The following is a 25569-nucleotide window of genomic DNA, read 5'->3' as shown; positions in this document are numbered from 1 at the left end:
CACAGGGCCAGATCTATAACCCAACACAGGTCCAGATCTATAACCCAACACCAGGTCCAGATCTATAACCCAACACAGGTCCAGATCTATAACCCCAAACCAGGTCCAGATCTATAACCCAACACAGGTCCAGATCTATAACCCAACACCAGGTCCATATCTATAACCCAACACCAGGTCCAGATCTATAACCCAACACCAGGTCCAGATATATAACCCAACACCAGGTCCAGATCTATAACCCAAATCCAGGTCCAGATCTATAACTCAACATCAGGTCTGTATCTATAACCCAACACCAGGCCCAGACCTGTAACTCAACACCAGGACTTACTGCCTGTCAAGATAGAGTCATCTCTAAAGACAAAGGAATATTCTCTTTACTCATGCAAACATATGTATGTGGTAATATAAATGAATCTGGATCATATCTTTACACCCGCACACAAACACTGGCGGTCTGACAGTGTTGATAAGGGTTGTTTTGTGCTGTGTGGGGTCTGTTGCCAGGTATAACTGTACAGGACCAAACCTAAACAGGATCTGATTCACTATTCATGATTCACTCCTGGAGTTACAGCTCATTCTACCAGATAGAGAGGAGGATAGAGGGAGCTGAAAGAAGGTAAAGAGAGAAAGGGGGATTGGGAGAAGGGGAGGGGGGTGAGTGAGTCGTGATCCGCGAGTGTGCATGATAGAGAGACACAAAAGAAGAGAGGTGTAGAGGAGTGTGGGGAGGGGTGAAGGAAGAGAGGCAGAGGGGAGGAGGGGAGAGAGGGGAGAGAGGGGAGAGAGGGGAGAGAGGGATGAGCACGTGTAGAAGGTCATCACTGTGCTGCTCAGTGGGAAATGTGTCACGCGTTCTACAAGTGTGAAATGAACGTAATTCATAAATAAACATTGGCATGAAACATAAACACACACACACACATTTATCAGAGAGAGTGGGATACAAATCTTCATAACCGCCGGATGTGAAAACTCACGGATGTCTGTGAGTGGGTCTCCCCTCCACCAGCTCACCCCACACACTTAGGCTATTTTTGGCCCTGTTTGGTGCTACCACCCCTTTCTCTCTCCCTTCCTCCATTCTCCACCTCTCCTTCCCTCCATCATTAAATCTCTCTCCCTCTTTTTCTCACTACCTACATTCAATTGTTCTGTCTCTCATTTAAAAGAATGAGCCTGTGTTCCTTCCCCTCTCTCTCTCTCTCTCTCTCTCTCTCTCTCTCTCTCTCTCTCTCTCTCTCTCTCTCTCTCTCTCTCTCTCACACACTCTCTCTCTCACACTCTCTATCTATCTCTCTCATTCTCTCTCATCCCACCTTCTTTCTCTCTCACCCTGGCTTTCCTTTTCTCTCCCTTTATGTCTCTCTCTCTTTCCCTCTTTATGGTCATACAGGCACCCTCCTACTCCAGCCTTAGTCACAGGCCTCCCTCATAAAGGCATGGCTGAACCCATGCAGTCCACACTCACTGTTCTTCTCCATCTCTCCCCTCTGTTGTTTCTCTGTCACTCTCTTTCTCCCTCTCTCTCTCTCTTCCCCCCCCTGTCTCTCTCTCTCCCTCTCTCTCTCTCCCTCTCCCTCTCCCTCTCCCTCTCCTTCTCCTTCTCCCTTTCTCTCTCTGTCTCTCTCTCTCTCTCCCCCTCTCTCTCGCTCTCCCCCCCCCCCCCCCCTCCCTCTCTCTCTCTCTCTCTCTCTCTCTCTCTCTCTCTCTCTCTCTCTCTCTCTTACACACACACTGCCAGGGACTGATTCAACAGTTGCTTACTGTCATCAACAAGGTGGACACCACTGGCTTCCCACTTGCTCTATTGTTCTCTTCATGAACTGGTAAGTGTGTGTGTTTTCACATACTTTGTGTGTGTGTGTTTGTGTGTGTTTGCATGCACTATGTCTGTGTGTGTTTGCATGTACTGTGTTTGTGTTTGTGTTTGAAAGAAACATAAAGAAGCTTCTAGTCTCTATCATCTGTAAAGACACGTGGCCTACATGGCTCTGACCTAAGACAGACCGTGTGGGAGACAGACTTCAGGTTGCCACGTTGCCTAGATTTCCATTGTGTGAACATCCTCCGTGCTGTGGAAAGCTCTCAGGACAGGACAACAGAGCAGAGACACGCACAGCAGCCCCTATGGGAGCCAACCCATAGGCACTTCCCCCGAAATATAGAACACCTTTTGTGCTAGCTAGCCTCAAACAGGTGTGCGGCGTGTTTGTGTGCGTGTGATACACCCTTCTATCAGTGTTGTTTCCAAGTTCATGTTGTCACCTGTGTCGTGTACAACTGTTAAAATCCCCCTTTGATATATCTTACAGTTTTTCTCGATTGGTTACACACATTTTCTGAATGCATACCTCATACTCTCAGAACTCTACACACAAATTAAAAAAACACACACACAATGGGCAAAACCCCTCACTTCTCCTGCAAAATTAAACTTAACATTCAAAACAATGTTATTTAATCTCAAAATGGTATTTTGTTTTCAAATGACAAACACAAACCATCATATGAATAGACATTTATAAGAACCATTTGAACACTGATGTGCTCAATGTAAAACACTATGATGAATGGAAAAAACTTCTTCTTCATTCATCATAGTGAGTTAGGCCTTTTTTTGTTCAGTGTTACACTTACTACAGACAGTACAGACATAAGTGTGTTGTAAAATATTTGAAAATATTGTTTTTATACTCAGAACACAGAAATACACGGTAACAAATATATTTTACGTATTTTTCCCAGAAAAACAATGTACACAGTGTACATCCCAACCAACACAAAGTTGCACATACAGTGGTCTACATACAAAACAACAGAATAATTTACTGTATAGTGTATACAGTTACATTATTACTGTATTATTTTTCTTTGAATTTGCCGTAATGTTATGGCGTTATTTTCTAGGACCATGTTCATGATTTCAGTTTCCTGTTCAGGAGACAGAAGACGTTCCCGACCACCTTGTGTTAGTAATCTTTCAGTTCTGCCAAACAAATAGTAAAATACTGTAAATACTGTGTAGGAATACAAAGTAGGAATACATTTTCCAAATACTTGAAACATACTTTATTTTTACAGTCATACAGAACAGTCCACAGGCAATATTGTACTACTGTACTCATTGAGTACTGTATTGATATGCAGTAGGCCTACTGCAATTTTGTAGTGAGAGTAGATTTCTTACCTATTCTCATTTTGGAAAGTCCGGATGATGGATGCTACAGTGTACCTGCTCAAATTTGGCTGTACTCTTTGCCCAGCCTCCCTCATTGTTAGACCATGGTTGACTACATGGTCAACCAAAGCGGCTCGGATCTCATCAGAGATTATGGTCCTTGGCCTTCCTCATACTCATCCTCCCCGTCCTCCTCCTCTTACTTTCACTCCTCTGCCTCTGCCTCTGTTTCCAATGTTGGCATCCATTGCTCAAAAACAGAAGAGGTCACCTTTTGCCCTTTTATGCTAAAGCTCTGATTGCTAATTGTAAAACTGTGTGACAGATGTTTGTCCATGCGATGAGTCAGTGTGCGTATTTGAATGGCAGTGTGTTCCTTGTGAAAACAAAAGATTTTCTTCATGAAAATTGTGCCAAATGCAGAGAATTGTGTGTAGTGTTTTGAAAAAAAGTGTGTTTTAGAACTGCAATTTGAGTGTAAAGCAGGAATTGTGCTTGTAGTTTAGCAGAATGGGTTCATGGGGTTGGTGCATGAGTTAAATGTTGTGGTCATTGTGTCTCAAGTACCAGTATTTGTGTGTAAACAATTGAGAAAAACTTTAATATTCGAAACCTTGATTATTCTCTCGAATCAAATCTGACTTTAAATCGAATCCTTTATGGTTGTAAATTGTGTGGATTTTCAAAGAAGTCACGCAGGACTATGTAGTGCTGTACGCAGAGAGACTGAGTGTCTAGTCTCTGTCCTCTACACAGAGTATTTCAAGTGGGCCGCTTCGTCCACTGTAGATGTCTTGTGATGGGGATGTTATATAGAAGAGGATAGCAAAGCCAGTTGAGGAGAAAGAGAGTGCGCGAGAGCGAGGAGGGAGGGAGGGAGGGAGGGAGGGAGGGAGGGAGGGAGGGAGGGAGGAGGAGGGAGGGAGGGAGGGAGGGAGGGAGGGAGGGAGGGAGGGAGGGAGGAGGGAGGGAGGGAGGGAGGGAGGGAGGGAGGGAGGGAGGGAGGGAGGGAGGGAAAAGAAAACGAGAGAGACAGAGACAGAGACAGAGACAGAGACAGAGACAGAGACAGAGCAGACAGAGACAGAGACAGAGACAGAGACAGAGACAGAGACAGGGAGAAGAGACAGGAATACCTTCGGCTGGTGTAGGTGCACCGAAACATGACCGTGGGGAAGCTGAACGTTCTAACTCCCCAGCCCAGCCCCCCCCCCCCCCCCCCCCCCCCGCCACTAAACAGTTAAACTGTACGTCTCAGCCCATTCAGGGGAAAATGACCAACAGTTTATTTAAGGGGACAAATAGGTCAAACAGTCTCTAATTATCTCGGAGTCGAAGGCAGGGACGTACTTCTTTTCTCTGCTTTCTTTTCTTGTGTGTGCCCTGCATGAGGGGGCAGCAGCGTTCCAACCCAGCGGCCAGCTCTCTCTGCTGACCTATATCTCCCCTGGACACTCAGGAGAGGGCGGGCGGGGGACCGGACCAGACGCCATACCACCCACAACACACACACACGCAACACATACACACTCCCCATGACAAACGTACACATTCAATAGCCACACTGCCCATAATGCACCCACACACTACCAACAGCAAACACGCACAGAGACACACACAGAAAGGAATACACGGACGTACATGTTCTCACACACACACACACACGCACACATTTATATTTCAAATGTGTTATTGCATGGATCCGAAACTGCTGGTCCTATTCACAGAGTTGGGTGTCTTTGTGTTGTCTCAAAGTCCTTCTGCAGTGCTGTGTTCACAACAGACGGCTCCTCTTTAATGACGCACAGCATCCACCTTCCACCCAGGAACAGCCCCTCATCATAACTGCAACAGAGCTTCCCATGATGGTAGAAACACAGACCCATGCAGGTCAATGTGTTGCATTTGCATTACATTATACCAGTGAGCTGTACGGTGCCTCATAAATGACTTGTGCTGTGCTGGGGATGGACTATAACAAAGTTGTAACAGTGCAGACCTATCGTGCGTTAGTTCACAGCTTTGACATTTTACTTTTCCCTCCAAACTTCAACCCTAACCTTAAACCCCAACCACTAACAGCTGAACACCTTAATCTTATCATAATGCATTGCGCCAAGTGGAGAAATTCATACGTGAACATGCAATGCTTTGTTGAATTCAAGTTTCAAAATGAACAACATAAACACAAGGCGATGATAACATCATACCCTTTGCTGAGAAGTTCAATACTTGATGAGTCTTGCTGTATCAATGTGAGTCATTTGCGTACACTAATGCCTTCACACACACACATATGAAACAGCACATACACTGTTCCTGTGTCAGTGAGTCATTAACAGATTCCGCCTACGCAATATGACCTTTCTGTTGTTCCTCATATTTAAAATGTATGTTACTATCGAGTAGTAACAAATTTGCTTGTCAAATGTAAAACTTAATATTTACCTGTTCACTAATGTCTAATTGTCATGGTGCTAGAAGGACATGTAATGGTGTAAACAAACTTCTTGGTGTAAACAAGAAGTGCTATCTTACAGTCTCTCTCTATTAACTTTTCTTTCTTGTTTTCTGCTGTTTGTCCCTGTACACAGATTCTGGATACACTTTTAGCTCTTTGTGGAGAGAAAAATGAAGACACAAACTCTTCCTTGAACGCACACACACACAGAGACACACATACACACCAATCTAGAATTGTTCAGTTTGGGCATGAATTAAAGGTCTGGTGTGGAGGGATGGAAGTGTGGTGGAAGGAGGGAGGGAAGGAAGGAAGGAAGGAAGGAAGGAAGGAAGGAAGGAAGGAAGGAAGGAAGGAAGGAAGGAAGGAAGGAAGGAAGGAAGGAAGGAAGGAAGGAAGGAAGGAAGGAAGGAAGGAAGGAAGGAAGGAGAGAAGGGGGTAAGGAAGGAAGGAAGGAGAGAAGGAGAGAAGGGGGTAAGGAAGGAAGTAAATAAGTAAGTAAGTAAGTAAGTAAGACTTTATTTATATAGCACTTTTCATACAAGAATTGCAGCTCAAAGTGCTTTACATACAATCAACAAAAACAATAATACAAGTGTTGATCTAAAACGTTTAACAACAGGAAGGAGGGAAGGAAGGGGGAAGGAAGGAGAGAAGGGGGGAAGGAAGGAAGGAGGGAAGGAAGGGGGGAAGGAGTCTCTTGCGCAGAAGTCTGTGTGTTGTCATTTGAAGACAACAGCTCAGTGTTCGGAGCACACATTGAACCAGACTCTTAACGGCATGACCTCCGACACAGACACAGACACACGCCCACACACACATTCACACACACGCTCACACACACACTCACACGCTCACACACACATTCACACACACACGCTCACACACACGCTCACACATACACAAACGCAGCATGCCTTACACACATACTCTTACACACCCACATTTACACAAACAGTGAATCTCACACATAGTGGCATGCATTGAAGGCCTATTTTGGACTTTTATCTCACCATGTTGTGAAGCCTATACATTGGGAACAAAGAGATGTGCACATCACACAAAGTCACACAAAGTCACACAAAGTCACACAAAGTCACACAAAGTCACACAAAGTCACACAAAGTCACACAAAGTCACACAAAGTCACACAATACACGTGTGCATGCAGCTCACACAACACTACAGAACAACCTCACAATACTGTCCCTCTGACTGCCTGCCTGTCTGTCCCTCTGACTGCCTGCCTGTCTGTCTGTCCCTCTGACTGCCTGCCTGTCTGTCCCTCTGACTGCCTGCCTGTCTGTCCCTCTGACTGCCTGCCTGTCTGTCATTCTGACTGCCTGCCTGTCTGTCTGTCTGTCCCTCTGTCTGTCTGCTGTCTGCGTCTACTTCTGCCATCTTCGATGACCTTTCGGAGCAGCAGAAGAGCGCCAGATCGGCCTGATTACCTCTTGCCTGTTTGCATTCTGACTGTGCATCTACCCACACACCATGCAAATATGCTGATACGTCCATTTCACATTGGGATCACAGTTCACACAGACGCAGGCAGACAGACAGACAGACAGACTGGCAGACCCACACATATACACACTTGACAACTTTTAATCAAACCATTTTGAAGTTCACAGCAAGCTGTGGTTGTTGTTTTCTGGTGGTATTTGAGTATGCAAATCTGCATTCAATCTAGTGTCATGGGCACTTGCCAATCAATGGCATCATTGTTTCAAGTTCTACATATAATGACAAGAAGCTTTATCCCTTTATTTTTTGTCGTGGGAGCCGATAGGGTGCACATATTCATGTAGCAAGTAATTAACTTGAGGTTAATTGACAGATGAAACTGGTTAAATTAGACTCACAGTCACAGACAGACCACTCACGTGCACACTCGAAAGATGCAGCAAGCTCATTAAACAGTCTGCCGCTGCGGAGCGTGTTGACTTGAAAGGACCCGGTGACTTCTCAACACAGATGCCATATTTTGCTGGATAACAAATGTACAAATGATTTCACATTTTTAATGAAGCAGAAGCCGCATTTTGATGTCAATTGTTAAGTCTCTAAATAAGAAGACGATAACTGAATCTAAAAGTGTGGAAGCGTAGCATGCGCTTCGGCGACAGCATACGTGAAAGGGACATGTCAGGGCATGCCGTCTGTGCTTGACATAATAGACTAATGTTTATTCGTTACAATGAGAAATAATAAGCAGGTGGGATGTTTTTACATAGATTATAATGATGACTGCACCTGTCTTTGTTAGTTGTTAGTGAGTGTGGGTCCCGATGCACTCTTGGAAAGACTACTAAATGAAGCCAGCGACCTCTGACAGCCAAAAGATTAAAAAAAAAAAAAAAAAAAGAGAGAAAAAACACATCACATTGTTTGAAAACATTATTGGAAGCTCAATAATGTGTTTGCAAAGCGCATAACAATATAACATAATAAACAGAACAAATGTTGCTTGGTAGTTGGTTTCAAATATACGGGAAATCAGTAGGGGAATTTTGTTGGTCATCAAATGTGGGGCTAACATTTTTTATGATGCATTTTTGGATTGACTGAAAATTGTTGACGAAAAAAGGAAAGACAGTACTTCACGTTTCGTAAGGAAAACAATTGTTTTATATTATGATCTTGGAAATTGCTAAAACTCCACATGCACAACTGTATAGGTTCAGCCTAAAGATTATTTGACAATGCACCAAATTAAGTCCACATCTTATACAAGAGAGAACTCGTTTATTAAATGCTTGGAAATCTAATTACAGTAAAGACGGCCATAGGCTTTCCAGACATTCTTATTTTGATGCTTAGTCCAGCCTCGAGAATGGGGGTTTTACTTTTATAAATGTTATAACATTAGACTTCATATCAGACGGCTGAACCATTTGGCCATGGTTTTAGACATGATATCAGGCACCTGCTCCGAAAAACAGACTCAATACCACCCTCACAATTGAATTGCACACATCATTTCATAATAATATAGCTAGGCTATAAGAAATAGCCTATTGAAATATAATAAAGGATAATACGGATATTCTCCACAAATATGAATTGGTAAATGCAAGACGGGTAACTATATTTAACAGTATCTATTTTTAAAGTCATAGGCTAAGCTACATCTGTCTTTGCAAGTTCAAGCGGTTTCATTTGATTTTCGTGGTGGGGAGTACTGGTAATTGCTGGAAAATGCCGACAGCTCACCTCAGCTGTGCAAACAGTTTGGCTATGTGCAAGAGCAATGTTTTTCTATGCCATAAATAGACCTCGATTCAAATCAACTTCCTAAAAGCCTGGTCACTTCAAAAATAAAAAACCTAGGCGTTATTGTGGGTCGTGATAATATTGGTTTAAAAAAAGTTGTTTAATGCAGCCTAACTGAAATCTTTGATAGATTTTGGACTGTTGTCATAAGCCTACTACACACAGTATAACTTTTAAAGCGTTAGCCTGGGTACATTAATTTAAATTAAACAAAATACTTGTCTTAAATGATATAGGCTAGGCCTCAACTGTCTATTCAGGTCATACTGTAACAGGAATAACATGCCCAGGGTCTAGGAGACCCAGTGGTGACAGGTGCAGGTAAAAAGGGTTCCTACCCTAATACCACTTGCATCACCTTTGGCCTGTTTTCTGTGCTGATATGCTGTACAGATGGTGTTCAACGCACTTTAGTGAGGATCACCTTGTCATTGGCCAATTGCGAGAATCAGATTGGTTCATGTGGAGGCTTGCGGAGAAGTGTTGTAGCCATGTTGCATCAGCGCTAAGGATGGAGGCACTAGAGGACACCAGCTTGGCCCAGGCCCTCTGACATCAGACACAGGACTAATAGGTTCGAGGCTTCTATGTGATCTTTGATGTCAAAAACATATCGGTGCTTGTAAATTTGACGGCTTGCGTGGCAACACCTGTTTACTGTAAAGAGCAGGCATATGTAGGCTAAAGGAACTGTTTGGTCACTTTTTCTAAAACGTCATGTCTAACGGCACAGCTATAGACCTATATTTAGGTTTAGGTCGTGAGTCCCTATATTGTAAACTTCTGAATCCTCGTTTTTTTCCAAGTGCCTTCCTTATAGTTTTTAGACCTGCCTTGGTCTGGTCTTCTGTAGAGTCGCGGTTTGTCTGAAGACGGCTGCCTATTCAGTGGTATTTGAAAAAGAATAAATGCCATGCACAATTTGGCACTTGTAGCCTAATGTTTCGTATGGAAACTAGGACAGTGAAATCCTATGTAACGCGATAGTAACTCCCTTTGCGTCTATGTTGGCCGTCAGTGTAGGACAGGGTGGAGATACCTGCCTGGTGACCAACCTGTCACGAGCAATCAAACACAACAGCATGCAACCATAGGAAACAAATTGCTCACCTCTTCTTTTGGTTCCGATGACTATAGTAGCCTATATTTCACATCACATTGTGAGCGTTTTGAAATCTCTCACAAAGAAGATGCCATACGCCAAATGTTGAATATGGACTTTTGATGGTTTTTATATAGTATATTCAAGTCTCGACGTGATCTCCGATCTGTTTAGTCAGTGCGTAAACAGACCGCAGTAACCTGTAGACTTGTTTAATCAGCAGGCAGGTTACATTATTATGACGCTGGAAGACGTGTTGGAGATTTGCTCTTGTCTATTATTTCGATGATCCCATATCCGCCAGGCAACACCAGTTTCCATAGGCGGACAGCCTCATCTCCAACTAGCCTATAGGCTCCCGTGCGCTCGGGGCGCGCAGCGGAGAACGGAGCTATACTCAGTGTGTGAGTTTGGAGGGATGCTGGTCGCCCAACACACGTGACCTGATCTGATCAGACGATTCTGTCAGGGATTTGGGCGCGGAGGTTTCCAGGCGTTATTGGTAACATACAGAGTACACTATAGGGGCAATGTTGCACCCTCCAATGTATGTTTTTTTTTCTCTCGCTCGCTCTCTTTTGCCACCGCTCCGCCTACCCCTTTTCGCAACATTGACGCAACCTATAAATACTGGAACAAAAGAAGAACTTCCTTGAAACCCGCTGGAACTGCATTTACACCGAGACACGGATCCTTGTTCTCAACTATGGAAATACCGAGTTGTGAGGTAGAATTGAAATGTAGTCCATCTGGTGGACCGTCGAGATGCACTTGAGCACTTGTCTCTATAGTAAGTGTCATTAACCATTCGTAGACATACTCACAACTTTTAGTATTTTCATCCCTACGTTGTTTGCTCAGCCTATTCAACTAAGCAAATGTAGGCTTCATCGTCGATGATAAACGGCGAGTTGACGTTAGTTTAGGTTGTTTATGTGTCAGAATGACCCACGAAGTAACACCTTGAATGTCACTGCCCTCGAATTCATGACAATGAGGGAACGTCGAGTTTCATATTGACTTTAAACCTAAGTTGACAAATATCTTAATTGTTCCGTTTATAATGTCCATTATCCGTGGTGACTGTTTTGTTTACCCTTTATGGTTCGTCTCAGTGCGATCTCGTTGCAGTTCCATTGTACTTTTTATTATGAGGAAATGACATAGTTTTAGATGGATTCTGAATGTACTCTAATGTTTGTCATTGAACAGAAATAATAAATTCAAATGAGTTGCGACTGTTTTCATGCAATAGAACAAGAAGCCGGCGGTTTTGTGGAATAACTGTCTTGCTCTATAGACTTAACACGCTGCACTTTAAAACAATGGGACACTCGTTTAAAAACGGGAAAAAAACATAATGTCGTGCATGTTTTGTTGTTCAACGGTTTAATCTATGCAGATTTTGCACATACAAACATATTTTATCCCATCGCTTTGTCGCGTTGGTCTTTTCACTGTATGAACAAAGGATGGGTAGTCGGCTCGTCGGAGAGCGTCAGTGGCGAGCAGGCGGGCTGTTTACAATAATAACACGGTCCTGGTGACGTAGCCTAACTGACAGCGGCGTCCGCCAGAGGTAAAGCCGCTTAACCATCGGCAACACGCTATATTTGGAAAGTGGTTACATCATCGAGGTGCAATAGAGGCGAGGGAGGGACTTCCGCAGTCTCTCTGTTTGGAGTTCTGACTGCAGAGTTGTAGGCTTCTGACGAGTTTAGAGTGCAGGACTGTGGTCTACTTGTTGGAAAATCATGTGGTGAAATAGTTTGATGGTTTAATGTCTGAACATTTAAAGAGATAAGTGTTGAGTTATTGCTGAACAGGTTTCCTAAAACAGGCTATTCAATTGTTATTAATGTTAAGATGTTCAGTGTTTGCACCAACATTGTTAAGTTCTCATTATGATTTTTGAAACACAATCGTAGATCATTGTGTATTTGACAGGAAGGACGAAACAGCGGCTTCTGCCTGTGTTCTGCTCAGTGTGTAATGAAATTGATGCTCCTGGAATTACCCAGATAATAATGTTTGTGTATGCTATAATGTTTGTCTATTTCAGACAATACGCACTCACACATGCAAATATTCACTAGGATATATGCCTGCCAAGCATGTGATGGTGTTTAGCAATGAAAAGAGGTCTCTTGGGTTTTAATGCCACCTGTTTTCAACCTGCATTTGTTACCATACTCATTGTAGACTGGTACACTGTTATCAGAAGCTACTGAAATACGTGCAGAACATAGTTTTACAAATATAGACACACACACACACACACATGCATAAGTTATAGGCCAGCGATAGAAGAACTTCTTTGTGTTGTGTGCGTGCGTGTGGAATCCAGGGACCGGTGTGACCAGTGCGGAGCCTGTGCGCTAAGCAGGGGTCAAAGGTTGGTGTTGTGTTTTCAGGGTGACCTGCTAGTGACTATTAGCCATTGATGAATGTGATGTCGCACAAGTGTGCGGGCTGGCCCCCTCCAAAAGGGGAGGTGTCCTAACACGCCCCCCTGTAACCCTGCGACCCCCCCTTCTTAGACACACACACACACAGACACATTCACACACACGCGCGCACACACACTACCCTGCTGACAGGAGCACAAGAGGGCAGCTGCTACAGATGTCTTTTGGAGGGAGGGGGGAGGGGCGTAGAGGAGACATCAATAGAAAGACTGTGGGAGTGTCTGTTCACATCTCTCTCCAGAGGACTCACAGCCTCTCATTGTGCTGCTTCAAGACCATGACGTGAAGAGGCCATATCATGTGTGAAGATGCAAACAAGTCCAATATGGACAGAGTATGTTTTCCACTCAGTCTGGATAGCAAATGTGTGGTTACACCAGCTTTCAAACTTATTTGCCCCCAAATGTAAGCCTTAAACGAATCTTAACTATCTTCAACAGTCCCGATGAAAACTCTTACATAAAGCCTGAATGACTGGTATGCAAATGGCTATCTGCATGTTTTGGTGTAGTAGTCCGCCAACACACAATGACAAAGACAGTGACTCACATTGTATCTGTCACAAGTCCGTCTCTCTGAAGAGATCAGAGCGGGAAAACATGGTATTGCTACGGGTTCACTGCCATTCCGCTCATTACGACAGGCTGGAACTCTGTTCTGTTGCAAAGACAGTCACTCCTCCTTCACTTCTCCTTTCCTCAGTTTTTTTTTTTTTAGAGAAACGATCCTCACGTTTTGACTGCTTTCGGTCTGAATCCTCTTCTGTTGTTACGATGTGTTTGTTGTTTTAAGTTATTGATGTACAGCTTTGGGTGTGATGGTAAATCTCCTTACATGGTTGGACTTTGTTGCCGGGACCGCTGACAAGCCATGGGAAATCAAATCAATCAACTTTGATTAACTTTACAGTTTTGTTTACAGCTAGCCTCAAAGAGGAAGGGGAAGGGGATAGTGAGCAGTTAAGAGAGTGAAATATTTTACAATACAAAGCAGACTAGAGCAGAAGTGAAAAGCTACATTTGCATTATATTTATTAATACATGCTGTATATGTAGCCTACATAGATATGAATGTGTGAACAGAGACATCTAAATCATACACACTATCAGTGGACATTGTGGAGGAAAGACAGAATGCTGAAGGAAGGTATAGAATTCTCCAGCAAGCTTATGTGTATGTAGTCATTGGGTGTTGTCATCCAAAAGGCCAGGGTACAGTGTGATGGTCCACATACCATTCCAGATACCAGATATATTGATTCCGGATCAATATACTCCCTCTATTCGCTCTTTAGATTAGCTTGGACTGATTGGATGACCCAAGCCTTCTCATGGAAACCACTCTCTGTGCCTCTGAGTTAAAACAGGCCGACCTGAACCCTCAGGTCTCCACTGTTTGGGATCAAGCAATCATGCTTCATGTATGCACTGTGAGTCGGCGAACGTGGGGGTTGTGCATAGACGAGAGTGTGTCCGTGTCAACACGAGACAGGGAAGCGTGTGCGCCGAGGACTCCCCTGGTGCTAACCTCCATCTCGCTGCCATGTGGTGTGATGTCGTCCCGTGTCTGGATGTGGTGTGAGGGGCCATCCACCAAGTCACATGAGAGAGAGAGAGACGGAGAGGAGGCAGAGAGAGGGAAAGAAACTCTAAAAGCCCTTCTTGAATGAGAAGCAGCTGAGTGTAGCAGTCAGCCATGCACGCAAGTCACCTAACATGAAATCAAATTACATCAGGCTAAATCTGCCCCAGCGTGGCAACTGTGCTACTAGTGTTGTCCTGCTGTGGCCGAACACTGCACTGTGCTAAACGACACTGTGCCTCTTGTGTCACACCCCCCCCCCCCTCCTTCGTAAGAGGACCAGAAAGACAGGAGACCCCCTTCCCCCATCATAATGAAGAGATGCATTATGATGTGATTTCATTTGTGCCTGTGAAAAGAGAGAGAGAGAGAGAGAGAGAGAGAGAGAGAGAGAGAGAGGGAGACAAGAAATACAACTGTGTGAGGGAGCAGTATGAGTTGCATGGTTCATTTGTGTAGTGACATGTGACTTGTGTTTTGGTGAGTCATAAGGATCCCCTCCTTAATGCAAGGCAGTGTGGACTCATGTGACAGTGACACAATGCAGAGGGGGCTGCATAGTGTTCCCGGGCCGGGCCCAGCGCCACACCGCACTGCTACTGTGCATCGTGTTGTAATGGAGACCCACAAGGCCCTGTTTTTATTGTGTGCGATTTGCGTCTTAAAGTAGACCCAAGTGAACAGCCTTTTTTGGTCCAACTAGTTGCTTGTGACCTTTCTCAACTGTGGTTAACACCCCCCCTCTCGCTTTCTAATTCTCTCTTTTCTCTTCCTCAGTGTGTCTGTGCATTTATGTGTCTGCTTTTGTGTCTTTGTGTGTACGGTATATGTGTTCCTTTATGACCACAGCGGTGTGTGTGTGTGGACAGGACATCCCAATGTTCCTTTATGGTAGTGTTTGGTGGTGTTTTTGCTGGATCATCCTTGCCTCTCCACACGCCCAACACAGAGCTCCTCCTTGCTGGCTTCCTGTCCAAACCAGTTTATCTGTAAACAAGCATGTTTTTTTTCCTCCCGGACCCATTGTCCACAGTGTACCACTGGGGCCTATACAATGCACGTCCTCTCTTAGGCTCTGCCTTGGTAGCGTGCAGCTAGTCTGCTCTCTAATGATTGTCAAATGCAGTATTAAAAAGTGCTAAAGTGCCATGAATGAGGGTCTGCAGACGTGGCTCCTAGCAGCACAGTTCCTGCTACACCTCCAGCTAGACTCCCATGTCAACAGTAGGAGTGAAGTGCGAGTCCGTGGTTTAAATAATACGGTCTGTATGTACAGTTTCTGAACATGCCTCGACATGCCCCGATAGACGAGGAGTTCTAGAATCCCGTGTCCTGGTGACTTCTGTTCCGTGGTGAGGAGTTCTAGAATCCCCTGTCCTGGTGACTTCTGTTCCGTGATGAGGAGTTCTAGAATCCCCTGTCCTGGTGTCTTCTGTTCTGTGGCTCTCTCTGCTGTCCTTCTGCCTAAACTACAAACACCACTCACCGTTGGAAAGGGCCTCCTACCTCGAGACAAGGTCGGGAAACAGGCCTTACTTGAACCATGGTTCTGTCACCGTGTCCCTGTAAACCGTGTGTGTTCAAAGTAGGCTGTAGCACATCCATAATTCTCAGGTGCGTGTTACTTTGAGTAATATAACAGGTGTGTAATGTGGACTATTGTGGTGTGTGGGGTTGGATGAAACGTGTGTGTCTGTGTTTATTTAGCCAGAGGTGCTAACAGGGAAGTTACTGTGGAAAGAAAGCTGCTCGTTAACAGTGATGCCATATATACACAGAACAGTATATGCTTAGCTGTCCAAGGGTCGAAAAATACTTTAAATGCTTTCATTTACTTTTCTTGAGTCTGTTTTAAGTGCCAGGTGGATGGTGTGGGCTATGCATGTAACTATTTGAAATGATTTCATACCAGGTACATTGGATAGGGTCTAATTTAAATAGGATATTATCCCTTATACAAAGGGTTGAATATCAATACTGTATTAGATCCTATGACCAGATGTTGTACTTATCATTCATGAGGCCGGGACTGCACTTGAAACAGGGTTGCGATTTATCCTAAAGGAGGAAGTGTGAAGGTAGAGGACGAGGAGGCCCAGGTTGAAGCCCGTACACTGTGAGAGAGTGGAGGAGAGATTTCTGCCTCAGAGTCTAGGGAGGAACAGTCTGGACGTCTTTGGTTGCTGTGTCGACAGCAAAGTCCCCCCAGAGAGACCCTGGCAGACCCTAGAGACAGAAGGTGGAGAAGGGGGACTGTGGGGGAGGAGGAGGGGGAGGGTGAGGGATGCTGTTACCAGCACCAGAGGGATGGGTGTGTTTTGGCGGAGTCGGATTCTGCCAGTTTGATGATCAGACGGGCAGTTAGGTGGTGAGTGTTCAGGTGACTGTTCTGTTTCTTTACATGCCCTTATAAAGGTTACATTTCAAAACTACAGGTTGCAGTGTTTGCACCATGGAGAGTATTATAAAACACTGTTGTAGATCATACATGATGTTTAATGCGCTTTGGCTACTGCATATGGGATTCTGTGTATGAGAGTGTAGCGTGTAGAGTGTGTGTGTGTGTGTATGTGTGTGTGTGTGTGTGTGTGTGTGTGTGTGTGTGTGTGTGTGTGTGTGGAGGGGGGTGTACAGTATATACAATTTCGAAGTGGGACACTAACTCAAGAATCACTTCTGTTTTCACTGTATGCTCAATTCGTGCTCTGTGCATGTTACCTTCAGAGGCTCCCAATAGTAGCAGCTATCAGGTTTTTGTACTCCTGTAGCCTACAACTCAAAGGCGGGACTGTGGAGAGTAGTGACCTAGCGCAGCGCCTTTCTCAAGCCCAACCCCATGGTAGGCTACTTCTGTATCAGCACTAATAGGTGGACTCGACGGAGAGCGCTACGACTTGTATTTCTATTGCCTATTGCTCGCCTCACTTCAGCGGGGCAAAAAAAGCTACGCTTTATTACATGCTGACATTTTGACTGTTGATCAAATAAAAGCACGGGCTTGTTGGGGGTTTAGACCGTGTTCTGTCATTTCTTGCCTAGCAGCACTACGTTTTTCCTGTCGATAGTACCCGGCAATATGATCTGATCGCAAGTAAGGTGGCTATTTCCGAAGACCTTCTGGTCTAAGCTGGATGTGATGTAGCCTAGTCTATGACAGAAGCTTTTTACAAACAATTTATATGAACTCGTATTTTGCAGTCCGTTGCATGTGTTAACTCCACCGTTTAATCGTTAAATCGACTGACAAAAACAAGTTTGGAGATAAACATCGATCCCCTCGCGAACACAAAAATGCTTCACATCTGATAGTCTTCTGGATTTTGTAAATGTACCGTTCTCTCTTTGACTACTCGTGACGTTCAATCTTTTTTTTTTCATTTTTGAAAATCTCAGTCATGCGTGTAAAATACATAGGCTACATACTCATTTCTTAGAATAGTTTTCACGTTGGCATATTACATGCGTGTTTAGTCTATGCAGCATGTGTGAAATGTTTTCACAATAATAAGATAGTTACATTTTCTAACGGGCTCTATATTTTCTTTTTGGGAGATAAAGTGTTAATATTCTCTTCTCTCTGTTGAACGCTGCGTGGGCTGCAAGATCATTCGAGAGTGCATTTTTCTCCTCCAATCCGCTACATAGAGCTCACTCTCGATATGCCCAATGGAGAAAGGGGTTTGCTCAAACGAATTTGAATGAAGAGTGTATCTTTCGGCGCCATTTTCGAGTAGGCAGCGATTGCTTCAGCAGCTGCGAGAAGGAGGCTCTTGCTGTGAATAGCGAAGTGAAGCGCCGCGATGTTTGAAGACGCGCAATTAATTTCGTAAGATTATCTAAAATTATACAGAGAAGACCGTGCGAAACAATACCGATGGACAGCGGTGAGAATAAATTAAAAAGGTCAAACCTGACAGCCAATCTGCAACGAGAGGAGACGGTATAGTCTGCTAATGCTGTAGCAGGCAGTGCTAGCAAGAAGAAAAGGGTGTCTCGGACTCGGCTTCGGTGGTGAAATGAAATATTCACAAAAAAACATCAACGACTAAAATGTGGACCACTGAAAAAATACTCAAAAATTGTGAAAAAATATTACAAGCATTGTGAAATAGATTACGGGCGTTGAAACTGTGATTTTTTGCCTTTTTGGTCCTTTTTGAAAGGCTCAGTTTGAGCGCGAGGTGCAAAAGCGGGATGCACTGAAGACACGGTCGGCTCGGCTCACGCGCTGTCAACAAGCACAGAGCAAATCCTCTTGTCATACCGATTGTGAATATAAAGGCTAAAACCGTACTGAGGACGCTTTTTAACATATACAGTGCATATGCAGCTGGGCGTTTTTTTTTTGCATTTGATATTATATTTAATGTATTTTTTTCTCTCACAGAGAATGGAGTAGGCTTAACATTAAATCAGCTGTTATAGCCTACGTACGATGGTAGTGTTTTTTTATGTTGTGGGCTTAGTAAATTGTAAAACTTTTCACCTCACACGGTAAGTGCCTACCTCTCTGTCAGTATGATTTTTTTTTAAATTAGCAAATTGACCCAACCAGACCATTCCGCGACGTATGTTTGTTCAAAGGTTGCAATATTTGTTTTACTTCACAAGTCTATTCTAGTCAGCTGTCCATTTCGGTGTTGAGAACCACGACGTGTGTGCAAGTTACTGCTCTGTAACATTTGTCTTAGGCACAGCGGTATATAGCAACCTATCAGTACAGTAGGCTTGGCTATTCGCATAGGGCTTGCTACATTGTGGCGCTCAGAGAAGAAATTGCAATATACTGCTTTGCAACTTTCGCAACCAGTGCTCAGTATGAAAATATATTGTCATGGTATAGCCTGCGTTGCGTTTTTTTTTGTCTGTGTGGTGTATGAGACTAAGAATGTGACAATCGATATGTCGTCGCTGTTTCGGTTCTCATAAGTATTCGTAATGCGCTCTATGTCAGGTTGTAGCGTAGGCTAATGCAATAGATTTACGAAGTCCAGCAGTTCATAAAGCTACTTTTTCATTTGGTATGATCGGCCCCAGTGTGGAAGCGGGTTCTTGGCAGAGTGATGTAGGCTATAGCCTTACAAGCCAGACTTTTTGACCTGTACTTCCAACAGAAATCGTGGCACTGGGAAGGATATTTTTATTCAACATGCACAAACGTGTGTAAAACTAAGTCTCTATGCAAAATAAGACCAGCTAGCGACCATTTCCTGGTAATGTAATCGGAGATGTTTATGGTAATTTTTTTTATCCAGCCTCAGAATGATTTTGAACTTGAACTAGGCCGACATCAGTGGCCCATAGACACATGTCGTCCATAGGTATACAGTTCCAATGCCACCATCTGTTCATATCAAATAGACATCTTCTCATCACTTTCTGTATATATTTGTCACAATTAAGACTTTTCAGATGAATTTTACTTCCTTTTTCATTTACATTACAAGAGGAAAATGGTCAGGTTGCAGAGGTCAAATGATACAATATAGTTAGGTATTCTAAGTGAGGTGTAAGTTTCTTGAGTCAAGTGATGTAAAAATGGGGTACACTGACAACACGGTAGCCCTAGCATGCTCTCAGCTCAGGCATCTTGCATTCAGAGAACTTGGAATGATGTAGAAACTTTTTAGGAGGTAGGTGATGAGGCCTTTTGGCACTTTAGGATATGGGCGGGTAGGGTCATGTGTTAAGATATACTGGTGTCGGATATCCGTCTGTATGTATATTCATGGACATCTCAGTTTCAAATAGCCATTTGATTTTCATAAAAACTTTTCTGTATTTTTCACCTGCTTTAACTTGATTAGATTTATCAATGTGGGGAAAACACGACAACATGGCATTTCTTATAATTTTTGAAGTATTCAGCATCCTGATCATATACAGTACACGTGAAAGTGTATTCATAAACGATCATGTAAATATGCTGAAAGTAGCAAAACTATGGTGATCAGACCAGATGAAACTGATAATGATTTTTGAAACTGTTTCTGAAACTCGTGAGGAAGATGTAGTATGGATGACATTTTGTCCCTGTGATCTTGGTTAAACCTTGCAAGGGGGGGGGGAAATCCCTCTCAAAACCACACTGAGGAGGTGAGGTCATGTATTGTATTTAACATGTGATCTAAAATCTTTGGTATCGTATGTGTTAAAAGCCTTTTTATTGTTGATCCCAATAGGCCACTGTTTTACATTCTGGTTCAGAGGAATAATCTTTTGTCCTTTTTGTTCTGTGTTAAGTTCTAGGTTGGCCAAATGTTGTGTGTGTATGTGTTCAGGGACAGTGATTAGCTGCTTAACTGTAGTTTGTGATGTTTACTCACAGTATTCCTCATGTAAAACAACCTTCCGTGTTGGAGTTTCATTACGTAACTGCCAGATCATGCCACTTGATGGCATGTGTTTGAGTTGCTATTTGATGTTTACTTCTGGTGTTATCAATGTGTACACACATTTGCATGAATTGATTTTAAGTAGTCTAAATGGATAACGCAAGAAAAGTGTGTACTGTTGTGAGTGGAGATGTCTGTGGTTAGGATTTTGATAGTATATATATTTTTTGATAGAAGGTTATGGTTGTTTCAGCAGTGTGTAAGGGGATGTGATGTCTTTTTTGAATGAGAGGGTTTGTTGATCAGGCTAGACAAAGTCAAAATCGGCAAATCAAAACGGATCAAACTTGTCTAAAGATGATTAAATATTTTAAAGGTTATGATTGTGCTGTGACCAAAAATGTATAACTGTGTTCCTATTTGGTCCAAAAAGCTCATGGTTATAGTAAACTGGGGATAGGAAATGGGCTGGTTTTCATTCATAGTAGGTGAAACAATAATGTGGCTTTGCACAGTTATTTAGCTTGTTTCAATCTGCCCTTTTCACGCTTTCTAAAAGTTGACGGTGAACTTGACTCTGGAAAGTGTGCAGGAAGTAGCAAATTGTGTGTGTCATGTCCGAATAATGTGTATTGAGGTAATTTGACCATAACATTATATGAAGTGTAGATTAAAAGAATGGGAAAGAGGTGTGTTTTCCAACCCTGGTAGCACTACAGTATTTGTGCAGTTCTAGAATGTTTGTATGACATTCTGTGACTCATCATTCTGTGTTCTTAGGCCCGCTCCCACCCCCATTTCCTGGCTCAGTTATGGCTCTTCTCTCGTACGTGCATACACGTGTGGTAGCCAGGCTGTTGTTTGCCCCCACCCCCCTCCCTCTCTCCACACCAACACCCAGCACAAACTTCGTAGTATTCAAATTCACAAGTGATGCGAGCAGGTTTTTACAGGTTCTCTTGGTGATTTTCCAGGGCTCCTCGTTCAGGGATCTGAAGCTTCAGTCGACGGCATCAAAGGCAAGCTGTTATAAAAGCTATCATGGGTTCTCCCTCATAAGAGGGGGCGACCTTGCTCGGTCTGATCAGGATTTCTCATATTGGCTAAAACCCACATGAAAAATCCACATTTTAAACTTGGCTGGGGACTGACATTTTGTGCTGTGTAGCCCATTCATTTCCTGATTTGCTGCTGGCTTCTGTTGATAACTGGGAGCCACGCATGTAACTTAATGATCACACACTTCAATGGAGATGGTGTGACTCCTAGTCTATGCTCGTGTGTTTTCCTCTTTTTTTCTTTTTTTTTCTTCCTCTCAGTTTTGCATGTTTCTCTCATTTTGCATGTAGCTCAGTTTGTGCCTTGGCATCCTATTTACACAGGGGACACCTGTGAGGACTTTCACTAAAGAAAGCAAGATATGAACTGAAAAACATTTCCCTTTAGTCCGATTTGAAGAAATTCATTAATCAAAGATGAATTATATTTAATGTGAATCGTGTTTGTTGCACCTGTCATTTGTCGAAAGGGAGGTGCATGTCGACTACATCCATTGACAATGGTACGAGGTTAATGAATCGTACTGTACCACTTATTGCCTTCTATAGCATATAATGTTGCATTCAATAGTGTATTTGTGGTGGGTGCATGTATATGTACTAGGCTGCTGTCAGAAAGTGTATGTTCTGTATTTTAGGTTTTAGGGTGGATGTGTGAATTCTCATTTTAGGTGATACTGCCTTAACGTTGGCAGTTAGTTAATCCACCAGTGTGCTTAGGAGTTGTCTGGAAATGTTGATCTTTTGTTTTAGTCAGGACACTTCAGAGTCGGAACCAAGAGTGTGGAATCATAAATCCTGGTGGATTCCTCTGATAGATATGACTTATCATCTAGAAATTATTCAGAAAAGTAAGGTTTTAATTCTAGCCTCACTTGCTAGCTTTTTATGCCCAGACCCCTTTCTTCTCAGAGTGGGTACTTTCTGTGTCTCAGTCTCAGACAGCCTTTGCTTATTTCATGTGGTAAACAATTGTGCAACTTGAACTCTCAAAACATAATTTCATTATACTAGGAAATATATTTTAGCTTAAATCTCAGTTGCATCACTTGCTGTCTGCTCTGTCCAGCTCTATGCTCTCCCTTAGTGTGTGTCACTCCCTGTCTCAACCAAGTTGTTTGCTTCCTGTATGAAGGGTATGTGAGCTGACCTTGTTATGTCATCGCTGAAGCAACTGAAACTGATGAAAACCTCTCAACTTAGATTGTGCATGGGGGGGAAAAAATTGTCGAATAATATTAGGAAATTAATAGCCCACTTTAAATGCCTAAGCATTTGGAATAGAGAGTTAATTCACTTAAAATGCATGAGATGTTTAGCATTTACTTGTTAACTGTAGTGGAATATTCCACATTTTCCTGTAGTGTCCCACTTGTTTTGCAGCTGTGTCTAAAACAACTTGCAAGAAGTTGAAATGCAGTTCCTGGTATCATGTGGCTTTCTGGTAGTAGGTTTGATCATTTCCCCATAATCCACTTTTGTTGTTGTTATTGTATACAGGACTGGCGATAAGGTGATTTATTGAAAATCTACAGTACACTAAGTTCACAGTAGGATTTTCAAAGCATGTCACTCAAGTATGGAGAAGTGGTGTCATATTGTGTGGATTGCCCCTTTAATGATTAATTATAATGTACTTAAACACTGAGAACATGTAAAATAATCTTGAACCGGGTATGCTTTATGTTCTTATGGAATCGATCAGTGGTATGAGAAAGCATAGGTCCAGTCATGCTTTTACTCCCTTTTTATATGTATATCTCTCTCACACACACACTCACATGGTTTAGAATGCTGTGTGATGTCCCCACTTAATCAAACTTAGTGTACTTTACAGTGTTTGTGGAGGGTTAGAAAATGTGTGTGTGTGTGTGTGTGTGTGGGAGAGATATCACCATGCTGAGTTGAAAGTTTACTGCGGTAGATTTAATTGCGTGTGATCTGGTGAGTTGGAGTGTGTGAAAAGTGTGTGTGTGTGTGTGTGTCAAAATTCTTAAGTAAAGGGTTTAGAACTTGAAAGAGTAAAGATGTTTTCATTTATTACGATTCAATTAATTTTTACCTTTCCATACAAATATATTACTCCATTGCAAAGTGTAAAACTATATGGAATGGGCATAAACTCTGAAGCTGGTGTTTAGGGAGGTTTGTGGATTAAGGAGTCACTTGCAGTGTAGACTGACATGATGTACGTAATTGGAGCTTCTTACCTGCAGACCAATGTGCTTAGTTTTGATGGTGGACAATACACTTGATTGAATGTTGAAACTGAATTTAAATTAATCAGGAAATGTCCACTCAAGAACTTGATGAGTAACAAATGTGTGTGAGGGAGAGAATGAGGTATGATGGTATAAGTATTAAGTCAAATATGAAATGCACAATTTTGTTTTATTGCTCACTAAGAATGTATTTGAAGCACTTTTTTAATTGTGATTTATAAATGTGTTAAATCGGTTCTAAACAAATAAGCGAAAAGTGTAATTATCAGCTGATGTGTTGACCTTTTACTTTACACCCTACTGTAAATCCTCTCCAGTGAGGCTCAGAACAGATTTTAGCCACATCATTTTATCACCAGAAGTCATCAGCCTGTGCGTCACATTTAGTTGTCAGGGAGCATTTGACCTGTTCTCACGGTTTGATAGTTGTGATCATTGCATCTGGTGCAGAAAAATAAGATTTGCTGACAGGGAATAAAACATTTCATATAAAGTTGGTGATATTCAGCACAGGAATTTTGCTTTTTCCAGCCTTGCCAAAATATATCTAAAATGTGGTAGTTGTAAAATTATAAGTGGGCAAACTTATCTGTGCCTTGGACCATTGTTAAATTTAAAATTATAATTCTTAATAATTTTTCTTGTTACTTGTCGTCATGCTCCTTAGCAACTTACCTTGATTCCCCACTTGGACATGACCATAACACTTTCTAGTTTTGCTCTGAAAGTAAGGATTGTGTGTTTGTGTCCATCCCATTCTGTCCTGGCTAAGAACACTTAGAGCCACACTGCCATGTGAACACTTATCTGCAGACAATGGGGGAGACATTTATCAAATCAAAATGTATTTGTATAGCCCTTTTTACACGCAAGCTTGTCACAGAGGGCTTCACATACGCCCATAGAACTGCCCCTCAACCAACCTAAACCCTGAAGGTCCCTCAACATTTATCTGTGTAACCCAAGTTGCTCAGATCCTGAATGGAACGCATGTCACACCCTCCCCACCACAGTCCCTTAACACTCGGACTCAACATGGTTTATTGCCATTTAAAACTTTAACATTGAGCACAAATGTCAAATTGCCCTCAGATTGACAAGTACGTAAGTATAAATTTCTGTTTATTTGTATTTATTAAATTTGTATTGAATGCTGCCATGGATTTATGCTTAAAGTGTGTGTGTGTAGGAGAGAGCAAGAGTGTGTGTGTGTGTGTGTGTGTGTGTGTGTGTGTGAGGAATAAAATTAAAGCAAGTGAGTTAGTTACTTTTTTTTTTTCTTTTTTTTTTGTACTGTATGAAATCATCCAACCGAGTTATCTTCTCAGTGAGATATCACTAATTATGTTGGAAGTGTGTAACCATATGATGAGGATCCAGTTAAACAAAGTGTGTGTTGAGGTCCTCTCCTGGCTGTAATGGTCTTACCTCTCACTGGGCCTTTCAGTCCATCGTCAGGGTGCATGGGGGCAATGCTATTGGACAACAATATCCAGTAAAAATGCTAAGAATCTGCCCAGTGGGGTTTCCCCTGTAAAATAAATTATGATCATTAACATTTTATATTTTTACATTTTCTTACCTTGAATATGACCATTTAGGAATGTAATAATTTTTGCTGGGTTTAATTCAATAGTTTAACCCACCTATATATATACACACACACACACAACCTATGTGCTCAACTTGCCCTTAATGGCAAATGTCAGAAATGTTTAACACACTCAATATTGATTTCTTTTCGGATGTTACTGTTGATTTACATTGCCCTTCTATTCTGTGTTTCAGATCATTTTGAGCCCAGGAGTCTCTCAGACATGGGGAGAGGTGCTCCAGACCCAGCTGCCTATGACTGTGTGTGTGTGAGAGAGAGAGAGAG

The sequence above is a fragment of the Osmerus mordax genome, chromosome 2, assembly GCF_038355195.1.
Source record: "Osmerus mordax isolate fOsmMor3 chromosome 2, fOsmMor3.pri, whole genome shotgun sequence".
NCBI lineage: Eukaryota > Metazoa > Chordata > Actinopteri > Osmeriformes > Osmeridae > Osmerus > Osmerus mordax.
This window is presented reverse-complemented; position numbering follows the sequence as displayed.